The sequence below is a fragment of the Telopea speciosissima genome, chromosome 10 (assembly GCF_018873765.1).
Source record: "Telopea speciosissima isolate NSW1024214 ecotype Mountain lineage chromosome 10, Tspe_v1, whole genome shotgun sequence".
Lineage (NCBI taxonomy): Eukaryota > Viridiplantae > Streptophyta > Magnoliopsida > Proteales > Proteaceae > Telopea > Telopea speciosissima.
Genome location: NC_057925.1, coordinates 41,630,717 through 41,642,874, shown reverse-complemented (window position 1 = coordinate 41,642,874; position 12,158 = coordinate 41,630,717). Strand labels below are relative to the sequence as shown.

Below are 12,158 nucleotides of genomic sequence, written 5' to 3'. Positions count from 1 at the left end.
AAGATTGCACTTCTAATATGACAGATAACTGCCTTTATAACTTGTCAATGGACAACTAACTAATATAGAAAGCTTAAGAACAAAGGGTTGTTGAGGAGATTTTCATTTCTTTTTTTGATTTATTAGACTTCTATTATACTGACAGAGAACTATCTTTACAACACTTGTCAGTGCACAGAGTACAAGTGGAACAAGTGCATGAGACACTAGCATGGTTCCTAATCTTCGATCGGATCAGCCGATTTTGGTCGGATTGATACCAATACCACTCAAATCCATATGTATAGACAAGGGTAAATAGGTAAAAAAAACTTGAATCTTTTACAACATAAAAACAGGAAAAGTGTCATATTTGGCCCGAGTTTGGGCAATTCCGATCTGATTCGATCCGGTAACGAGATTACAAACCATGGATACTAGTAGAAAAGAGGTTAGGGGTACAAGTTTGGCCATGTCGATCCGAACCCGCCCAAGCCCGACCTGAGCTCGAACAGGGCCTGGGCTGAGATACCTTGGCCCTGAGGGCGGGTCAGAGCTAGAAATTTCTAGCCTTGAGTCAAGGTCAGGCCGGGCTAAGGATGAAGTCTTGGGTTGAGCCCGGCCTGGCCCAACCCTTGTTTTAAGTTATACTATAAAATATATATATTAATATAATGCATATATAATAAACTTTAAACAACACACACATTTTTTTATTTAATATATTATATATGAAGATAAAAGTGGTATAATATATTTTATTATATTTTTTATGTAAAAATTGATAATTTTATTCCCAATCCAACCCAGCCCTCCCCATGATCCGGGCCAATCAAGGTCAGCCCGACTCGACCCTAAGAGCGGGTCAGGGTTGGATTTTTAAGGCCCCGAGGTATGGGCCTGGGCCCAACTAAGGGGACTCAAGGTTGGATTTTTAAGGCCCTAACAAAGGTAGTCCTTTATAGCTTCTCTAATTAATTTTTACTACGACGTCATGCTCAATGATTTCCATCCATTCGAACATCATGGTGCAGATTTTTTTTTTTTATGACTAAAAAAACAAAGTTTTAAATCAAGGAAGAAATTACATTGTTCCCATAACTAGCAGAAGATTGTTTATGGATCATAGCCTTGGAGGCCAAAAAATTAAACACATGAAATAAGACAACATCGCTCTTGATGCAAAAAAGATAAATTTGAGTAAGATTTGAGAACTCCAAGAACCTAGAAAAAAAATGTTAGATTTAAAATATTTAAAATGTATTTCATCTTTTAAGTTTTAGAAAGGTTTTGATTGCTTTGTTATGGTGTGGGATCCATGTGATCAAGGAAGTAATGGTTGAATTCCAAAAGGTTGTAACATTCTATGGGTACCCTAAAGTCCATTCATGACCACTATTATGAGTGATAAGTTGGGTTAAGAATATTGATTAAGATTAATTTTATTTATGAAATTAATTCTCAATTCATGGTCATAGGTTATGTTATTTCCTTTATGAGGTTTTAAGGCATTTCATGGTCTTTAGTGGGGAATGACCATAAATTAGGAATCAATTCTCAATTCATGTCCATAAGTTTTTCTCCAATAAAATTTGTCATTACTGGGTGATTATTCTTGGGGATTCCAAGGGTGTGCAAAAGTTGTTTTGAGTCTATATAAATCTAACCAAATACATTGCAAAATACATATTTTTTATATACATCTATGCCTATACATTGCAATCACATGAGGTTTATTTTTCTTCCTCTCTTTTCTTCTAAGTCTGTGTAAGGTTAGAGGGTTGCTGTGCTGAAGCTCTTGGCTCCTTCAAGGGACTAGAAGAATTGCTTTATCTTCTAGTTGGAGGTTGTTTTATCTTGGAGTAGTTGTGCAGAACAATCTTTGGCAGTTGGAGGCATCAATTACCTTAAAGACAACACCACAAGTATGACTTAACCTCAATTCTATTTAAAGGTTGTTCAAGTTGTTGCGGGTATGGCCCAATATTAAATTCAAGATTTAGTCTTCTCATTTCAGCTAAAGGTCAAAATAACAATCTAGTTTCTATTGCTTAAACTATTGTATTATAATTTGTGTTATTTCAATTGTTTGTAAGAGATTGTAATACAATTACCCAACAAGTTTAAGGTAATTAATTGTTATAAGATCTCATGGCTGATCTTGAAGATGTAAGCAACAAGGATGATGCATCGAACGACAATGTCATTGATGGAGTTGCCAACGAAGAAAATCCTTCAAACAACAGTATTAAAAGAGCAATCAACAACCAAGAAGGCGGAGTTCATGTTAGCCACAATGGTAAGAAGATTTTTTTTTTTTCTATAGCTGACTTAATTCCCATCAACTTTATCCTGTCGGTGACGGAGCTTATCTTGGATTTGGGTAAGCTAAGGATTGTCTCTGAATTTGACAAAATTGAACAGTTTGGAGGTCAATTTCAAATGATGGAGGCAAATGATGTTGTTTGCATTAGCCCAAGTTGGGGTGGTGTTTACCTTGACTGAACCCATACCAGAAAAAAATAATGATCCTATAAAAGAGGACAAAAGGGTGGCTTGGATTCAAACAGATTACTAGTGCAAGAATCGGATCTTGAACGCATTATCAAATGATTTATACCATGTGTATAGTTCTTTGGAGTATGCGTGTTCGATTTGGAATGCCTTAGTAAAAAAGTACTCTCTTGAGGATACTGGTTCAAGGAAGTATTTGGTGGCTAACTTTCTAAACTTTGTTATGAAAGATAGTGACACCGTTTCCAACCAAATTGATCGATTTTAAATTTTAATTGAAAAGTTAGCAAAGAAAAATATGGTTCTACTAGAAGAATTTATGACCGGAGCCTTGATTGAAAAGCTTCCATCTTCTTGGGATGTCTTCAAGGCGTCTATGAAACATAAGAAGACGGAATTGACTTTAGACCAGTTGATTGTAACGATCAAAATTGAGGAAAAGAATCGGCACAAGGATAAGAGAAAAAAAGACCTTAAAAAAAGACGTCTAAAAGCAAACTTGGTAGAAACTAACAAACAAAACAAGAAAAGAAAGAATCGTCAAGACAATGATGAGCCTTCTTTCAAGAAGAAGAAACCCGCTTGTGTTGTGTGTGGTAAGCTAAGGCACTTCAAGAAAGATTGTCGATTCAGGAAGAAAAATTCTGAAAAGGTGAACCTAGTTGAAGACAACGTCTTTATTGCTATGGTCACGGAAGCAAATTTGGTTGAAAAACCAAAGGATTGGGTATTGGATACAGGTACTACAAGACATATTTATGGTGATCTGAAAATATTCTCCTCCTATTCCATGAGTATAGAAGATGAAAAAGTATTTATGAAAAATTTCCAAAGTGCCCCTGTTATGGAAAAAAAAAAGTAACTTTGAAGCTGACTTCGGGAAAGACTATGGTTCTCACCAATGTTCTCCATGTGCCGAACATTAGGCGTAATTTAATTTCAGTTTCTTTGCTTAATAAAGTAGGAATAAAATTAAGTTTCGAAAGTGATACGGCGGTTATCACTAGAAATAATATTTTTGTGGGAAAAGAATACCTTAGTGAGGGGTTGTTTATATTAAGCATTGAAAATATTGTAATTGAAAAAACTAGTGTTTCTTACGCTTACATGATTGTCTCTTCTAACCTTTTTTTTATTTGTGGTATGGTATGTTGGATCATAGTAGTGTGAAATATATCACAAAACTATGCAAGTTAAGCATGATTAACGATAAGGTGGAACCCCTCGTGAACAAGTGTATAACTTGTGTAGAGGTAAAGTTAACCAAAAAACCTCATAAGACTATGGATAGGAAAAGTGATCTCTTAGAATTAATCCATAGTGACTTAAGTGACTATAAGTCATATAAGTCTAGGGGAGAAAATAACTATGTCATAACCTTCATAGATGACTACTCTAGATATACTATGGTATATTTACTCAAATCAAATGATGAAGTCGGAAAGGTATTTATTTCTTACAAAATGAAAGTTGAAAATCAACTTGACAAGAAGGTTAAAAGACTTAGAACCGATAGAGGGGCTGAGTACTTTACCCTTGATAAATTTTATGAGGAAAATAGAATTATCCATGAAATAACCGCTCCATACCAATCGGAATCAAATGGGATTGTCGAAAGAAAAAACAGGTCTCTTAAAGAGATGATGAATTCGATGTTATTGAATTCAGGTGCACCACTTGATATGTTGGGGGAAGCCATGCTATCGGCATGTTATCTGTCAAATAGAATCCCACATAACAAGACTGGTATGGTTCCATTAGAGAAATGATTTAGTAGAAAATCAAGTCTAAAACATCTACGGGTTTGGGGTTGTTTGGCTAAGGCGTTGTTACTAGATATCAAGAAAATAAAAGTAGGATAAAAAACATGTGATTGTGTGTTTTTGGGATATACTACAAATAGTACAACATACCGGTTCATGGTGATTAAAGCCATGGATGATGTTATTGAAACAAATAGCATCGTAGAATCAAGGGACGTTGAATTCTTTGAAAACTTATTTTCTTTTAAGTCCAACTTACCTATAAGTAAGGATAGTTAATTGACTAGTGGGAAAATAGAGTCAAATGAAAGGGTTACTAATCAAGAATTAAGTAATGATGACGAAAGTCGACCTAGGATGAGCAAACGACTCAAAAAACCCAAATATACTGATGATGAGTAGCTTGTCTATTTAGTAGACAATGACCCTCTTACATACAAAGAGACTATTACATCATTGGATGCCGTCTTTTGAAATGAGGCAATCAAGAGTGAACTAGATTCAATCTTGACGAATAATACTTGAAAATTGGTGGATTTATCATTTGGGTCCAAAACTTTGGAAATCAAGTGGATATTTCAAAAGAAATTAAAAGTTGATGCGTCACTTGATCGTTTTAGGGCCAGACTTGTAGTCAAGGGGTTTAGACAAAAGCCTAATATTAATTACTTTGACACATTTTCCCTAGTGTCTTGAATTACCATGATAAGGATTATGTTGGCAATGGCGTCAATACATAACCTGAACATCCATCAAATGGATGTGAAAACAGTATTTCTTAATGGGGACTTAGAGGAAAAAATTTACATAAAGCAACCAGAAGGTTGTGTTGTAACTGGACAAGAGCAAAAGGTTTGCAAACTTTAGAAATTCTTATATGGATTGAAGCAGGCACCAAAATAATGGCATAAAAAATTGGACAAGGTTCTAATTTCAAATGATTCCATTGTAAACGACACTGAAATATGCTTATATAACAGGTTCTATGGTGGTAGGGACGTATTATACTACTATCTGTAGATGATATGCTTATAATGGGAACAAACTTAGAAATAGTAAATCAAGCTAAGAAACTTTTGATATCTAGTTTTGACACAAAAAACTTAGGAGAGACTGATGTGATCCTTGGTATCAAGATCATCAAGCAAGGAAATCATATTTCATTATCCCATGCCCGTTATGCAGAAAACATACTTAAAAGGTATGGGTACCATGAAATTTCAGCGGTTAAAACACCTTTTGATATGCGGTGTCATTTGAAAAGAAACCTAGGTGAACCAGTGAATCAAAAAAGGTATGCTCAAATTATTGGTTCGATCACATATTTAATGAATTGTAAGCGTCTAGATATTGCCAATGCGGTAGAAAAGTTGAGTCAACATACTCACAATCCAAGTAAGAAACATTAGAGCGCGGTTGATAGGTTGCTAAGGTACCTAAAAGGTACTATAAACTATAGTTTACATTATAATGGTAAACCAACGATTTTGGAAGGGTATTGTAATGCAAATTAAATCTCGGATACAAGCGAGTCCTTAGCTACTAGTGGGTATGTATTTACACTAGCAGATGGTGCAATCTCATGGAAGTCCACAAAGCAATCTTGTGAGACGGGCTCTACTATGGAAGCTGAGTTCATAGCCTTGGAAAAGACAGGAATGGAAGTCGAATGGTTTAGGAACTTAATGGCGGATATTTCTTTGTGGCAAAAATCGACACCATCGGTATCACTACATTGTGATAACCAAGCGGCTATACATCTAGCCAAGAACCGGATATACAATGGTAAAAGGAGACATATACGCCTAAGACACAATCTTGTGAGACAGTACATAGATGAAGGAATGATAGCTATCGATTATGTGAAGTCAGAAAGTAACCAAGTTGACATATTCACAAAGCCTATGTCTGTCAAAAACTTGTGTAGTGCATCTACAGGAATAGGGTTAAGGGTCTAATCCTTAGGTCATGTGATAGACACCCTACCTATGTGAAGAGGCTAAATGCCTAAATTAGGTTCAAAGGGTACAAACGAAGTCACCGGTTGACCAGTTTTGTACTACTACTAGTATAAATATTCATTCCAAGCTATAGATGGTAAAAATAGTACAACCACAAAGAAAGAGGATGAGCGATAAAGCTCTTAATTAGTCTAATCCTAGCAAATGTGGGGATGTGTCAGTTGTGGTGCACACCAGGGACTAACTTAAGTGATTATAGGGGGTGTGGCCGCTGCTGATGAGTTCAAAATAAGTTCAAAATAAGGGACATGGCCGATTCAAAAGTTCAAAGTGGTTATATGATGGGCAGCCCAAAAGTTGACCTATAGAATATGGTTGATGGGATGGTCAACTACACCAATGAGGAAAGTTTCAAAGAGTCTGACTCTACCTCTACTCTGTAGTGCGGTCCATTAGACTTAGTGTAGGTTTAAGTCCGGAAGACACCTACAACAATGTATCATATAGTGTCTAATTCAGTCATAGCATGTGTCTTTCGTGCCGTTTTGAAACTTGTGAAAAATTGTTAGATTTAAAATATTTAAAATATATTTTATTTTTTAAGTTTCAAAAAGGTTTTGATTGCTTTGTTATGGTGTGGGATCCATGTGATCAAGGAAGTAATGGTTGAATTCCAAAGGGTTGTAATATCCTATGGGTATCCTAAAATCCATTCATGGTCACTATTATGAGTGGTAAGTTGGGTCAAGAATATTAATTGAGATTAATTTTATTTATGAAATTAATTCTCAATTCATGGCCATAGATTATGTTATTCCCTTTTAAGGCCTTTGATGGTCTTTAGTGGGGAATGACCATGAATTAGGAATCAATTCTCAATTCATGTCCATAAGTTTTTCTTCAATTAAATTGGCCATTAGTGGGTGATTATTCTTGGGGATTCCAAAGGTGTGCAAAGGTTGGTTTTGGGTCTATATAAAATCAACCAAATACATTACAAAATAGACATTTTTGATATGCATCTATGGCCACACATTGCAATCACATGAGGTTTATTTTTCTTCCCCTCTTTTCTTCTAAGTCTGTGTAAGGTTAGAGGATTGTTGTGCTGAAGCTCTTGGCTCCTTCAAGGGACTAGAAGAACTGTTTTATTTTCTAGTTGAAGGTTGTTTTATCTTGGGGTAGTGGTGCAGAACAATCCTTAGCAGTAGAAGGCATCAATTACCTTAAAGACAGCACCACAAGTGTGACTCAACCTCAATTCTGTTTAAAGCTTGTTCAAGTTGTTGCGGGTATGGCTCAACATCAAATTCAAGATTTGATCTTCTGATTTCAGCCAAAGGTCAAAATAACAACAACCTAGTTTCTACTGTTTAAGCTATTGTATTACAATTTGTGTTATTTCAATTGTTTGTAAGTGATTGTAATACAATTACCCAATAAAAAATTTCACGGCCAGGACTCCTTAGAAGGTTCGAGAAGAAGATCCAGTAACTTCATATTATCATAACCAACAACACTAGGGAGAAGGTAAGAACCGGGTAAAGAAGGAATCCACAGGTCTGACCAAATATAGGTGGACTTTCCATTTCCAATCTTTCGAAAAACCATACTTTTAAGGCTTTGAAGAATTCTAATAATGCTATTCCAAGACTAGAAGCCTATCTTGGCCAAAACCATTTTAACAAAAAGAGAAGAGTTATGAAAGTACTTAGCCTTTAGGACTTGGGCCAAAAAATCCGATCCCTCCGAAAGCAATCGCTACCCTAATTTTAGCAATAATAATTTATTCTGAATGGCAGCATCTTTGAACCTCAAGCCTCCTGCAAGTTTAGGAGAACAACATCTGGACCAAGAGATTAGATGGAGTGATCTAATCTTTCCATTCCCGCCACTCTAAAAATTCAAACAAATGGAATCCAATTTACTGCAAATATGTTTTGGGAAGGCAAAACAAGACATCAAATAAGAAGGGATTGATGCTAGAACCGATTGGATCAGAACTTTCCTACCTACATAATATAGTAGATGGGATTTCCACATCAAAAGATAGGATTCTACTCTTGAGACAATATGTCCAAGACCAGCAATCCTCGCGCGGGGGTAGAAAAGTTTTGTACCCAAACATTTTGCATCAACAAGCATCTCTTTTATAACTTTTAGAGCACAGAGTCTTTGTCTCTCCATCGGTGGAACATTCTTACTAAAATATAGGTCACTCTTTCCAAAATTAGTAGATTCCGATAAATAAGAAAAAATATCTAAAATAGATTTCATAGATAACAAGTCCTCAGTATTAGCGCGACAAAAAATAGATGTATCATCAGCAAATAAAAGATGAGATATCTTAGGAGCGTGCCTAGCAACTCTGACACCCCTAAAAAACCCAGATCTCTATATGCAAAAAGAAGACGGGAAAGAACCCTCCATGGCTGTTAAAAAAATATAAGGACTCAGCGGACATCCTTGACAGATTCTGAGAGAAGGCTCAATGAACTCAAAAGAACTACTAGGCAATTTAATAGAATAAGAAACATAACTAAATGCACAAGTTTGACCAAATTAACATCCCTGAACCCCAAATTTTTAAAAATAGCCACAACAATTCCCAACTCCAACCTATCATAGGCTTTAGCCATATCAAGCTTGATAGCAAAAAAACCACCATTCCCTTTCATATGACAAAGATAATGGAAAATTTCCTGTGCAATAATAATATTACCAGAAAAATTTGACGCCCAAGCACAAAGGCTGCTTGGAAAGGAAAAATAAAAGAACTAAGAAAACCCCTACGTTTGTTGGCTAAGATTTTTGCAATAATCTTATAAGATACGTTACATAAACTAATGGAGCGAAAATCTGTTACACTAGAGGCATCTTCTTTCTTGGGAATTAGGCAAATTAAAGTGTGATTGACACCAAAAGAAAGACTAACATTCAAAAAGAAATTCCTAACAAAACAATAGACATCCCTACTGATCAAGCTTTAATTTTTGGTAGAAGCAAGCCAGAAAAACCATCAATACTAGGGGCTTTGAAAGGTCCAAAAGAAAAAAAAATAACATTTTAGATCTCAATATCCTTTGGTAGAGTGCAAAGGGTGTCAGCCATGTCAGAATGAATCACAAGATCAAATAAACATTCAATAAATGATGGATTAAAAGGATTAGAAGTGGAGAAAATGTCTTTCAGGTGAGTGGCATATTCTTTTGTCATGCCCTAGACATCAACAATATGCTTACCTTCAACATTAATCAAGAATTCAATGTGTTACTTCCGAAAATTATGCTTAGAAATTATGTGTTAGAACCTAGTGTTCCTGTTTCCATCAAAGATATGGAGACATCTACACTTCTGCAACCAAAAAGATTCTTCAGCATAGAAAATCCAATGCAAATATTTATTGATTCTCCTTAAATCCTCAAACGAGTCACGAGAAATAGGGGAATTCTCAATATGCAAATAATTATTAAAGCACAACAATCTTAAATGGTCAACATGACCAAACACAAAATATTTCCATCTTGTGAGTAAGCGGCTGAAGCTGGAGAGCTTAGCCATAAGATTGTGACCACCAAAACTGTCCTAGTTAGTAGCACAAAAAGATAAAAAATCAGAATGGTGGATCCAGGCATCTTGATGGTGAAAGAGCTTTCTATAGAAAAGTTTAACCCTATGAGTTCTAAGAATTAAAGGATTATGGTTTGAACCCATCGGGGGTAACTTTGAAAGAGAGGCAAAAGAAAACAAGTTTAGCCAACCAGAAGAAGCATAGACTGTCACACCCCCATTCCAATAAGGGATAAAATATTATAAAAGGGGTATGACTAAGATGCTCCCCAACATTCTAATCACCGCCAGGATCTCGATGTAGTGGCTTACCTCACAGTCACACAGTCAAGAATTAGGACTAATATCAGAGTAGCGGAAGACTCAAAATAAATACCGCTGATTCTCATTTAGGGAAATAACTGCAGTGATATTACATATACAAAAGGTTATCTTTGAGTACAATACTTAATCTAAAAAATACTACATTAAAAGATAATTTGAAATACAAAGAAAAAGAGAATATTACATTAAAATACAGCAACACATGCAGCTTTAAATAAAGAAAACAATTAAAGTATCAACATCCATAATCCAGCTTTTGTGTCATCCAAGTCCTCCATCGCACCTCGATATAAACCTACAACACATTCTAAAAGAAGGGTTCCCCGAGGGGTGAGCTTCCACTAGCTAAATGAGTAGGAAATTGAACCAAACACACACAACAAATATGAGACTGCAAGTCAAACCTGATGAGATTGACATCCCATACCACCAATGATGACTCGCACATCAGATCCGATTTACAGTCATGCAACATACACAGCAATATGATATGTAATATGAATAATGATGATGATGATGATGATGATGAGATGTAATGTATACATGAATGCTATGCTATGTAGAGTAATGGAATTGTATCCCTGGTACCGGAACACACCCTCGATCCCCACCGATACAACACCATTAACCTACAACATAGTAGAGCCACATCGCTGGTACTAGAACTTACCCTCGATCCCCAACGATATAACCCTAACTACGTCAGTGGAAGCCTGCCAGTCCCGAAACACACCATCGGTCTCCCAGCAAACCTCCGATAATCCCAACCACGATACCAGAACCTACCCTTGGTCCCTGGGCTGGATTATCAATAAAGCGATACGGTGTAGGAACTTATACATTTACCTCCCGTATCCCTTTCAAACAAAATTACAATTGCAATATTGTGCAAAAGGCTATATGAATCTATCGTATCGAGAGGTATTTCGGGTGCATCAATGTCTCATTTCATCTATCACCCGGGTACCAGCACAACACGGCATATAACAGGCCAAATATAATACATGATGAGAGACATTAAACAATCACATAATCATTTCATCCATTTTCAATACAATCACAACATATAGCCATCAACTAACATTCACATGATCATAACCATAGGTAAACAATGCAAATATGCGTTATGAATGAGGTATGACAAGTAAAGTGATTGCAAATGAAACATGGCATTTAAACATAGAATCACTCAATGAACAAACAAAGTCCAACCCCCACTCACCAATGATTCGGGTAATGTTCAAGGTGTCTATTAGTGTTTGCTTTGGTACATGCTCTCCCGTACGAGCTTGACAGCTTAAAGGTGCGAGAGTAAGTTTTAGAATATGTGTGGACGGATCCCATTAGGATTCCCCAAGTGTTACTATTGTATAATACAAAATTCTTAAGTCTCTCTCTTCCACTGCTTCATCATTAAAGTTATTGGGACCATAGGATCCGAAAGGATCACTTCAAGGTCCAACAAGGCTACCATGGCTTAACCTAGGCATTAGTCTTGGGGATTCAAGGGTTTGGAATCACCTTAGGGCTTTTCCATTTCTAGGTTAAGGTCACAAGTCCCTTAGAACAGCAAGGAAGTTGCAATAGAGGCCTCTTAAGGGTTGGGGGATTCAATAGATCAACATCAAGAATCCGAGGTCTATGGTTGCTCTAGGGTGTTGAAACCCAATGATGATAAAGGGGATTTCAGAAATGGGCACAATGTCGGATGAAATTAAAGGGCAAGGCTTCAAATAAAAAGTCTTATAGTAGACTAGGTCCATACCTTTGGGTTCTAAATGAAACCCTGGGTCAAACTTCCAATTTCAAAGATTCTAATCCCTAAAACCAAAGAGGAAGTGGGGCTTAAGGCATCAAGGGTAGTAGTCCTTGGCATCAAAATGGGTCACTTAATTAATATATTTTTAGGGAGCACTTTATGTGGTAATTAACCCCCAAATAATATTTATCAAGTCTTACTCAAGCAGCCACAACGTGGCGAAGTCACCGGATTACAATCATGTTCCTAAGTTGCTGTCAAAACATATTAGCTAGGTTTTGTCCCACT

General features: G+C 36.2%; 1 protein-coding gene across 4 annotated transcripts in view; it reads right to left on the bottom strand.

The window, feature by feature from the left end:
• LOC122644223 (2-alkenal reductase (NADP(+)-dependent)-like) overlaps positions 1-12,158 on the bottom strand; it is a 31,247-nt gene that overhangs the window by 4,734 nt on the left and 14,355 nt on the right. The window contains exon 2 of one of the 4 annotated variants that reach the window (XM_043837841.1): positions 8,725-8,726. The exons of the other annotated variants lie outside the window; for them this stretch is intronic. The gene's annotated coding sequence lies outside the window, so the exon portion shown is untranslated. The remainder of the gene's footprint in view (positions 1-8,724; positions 8,727-12,158) is intronic. 4 annotated transcript variants of the gene reach the window in all.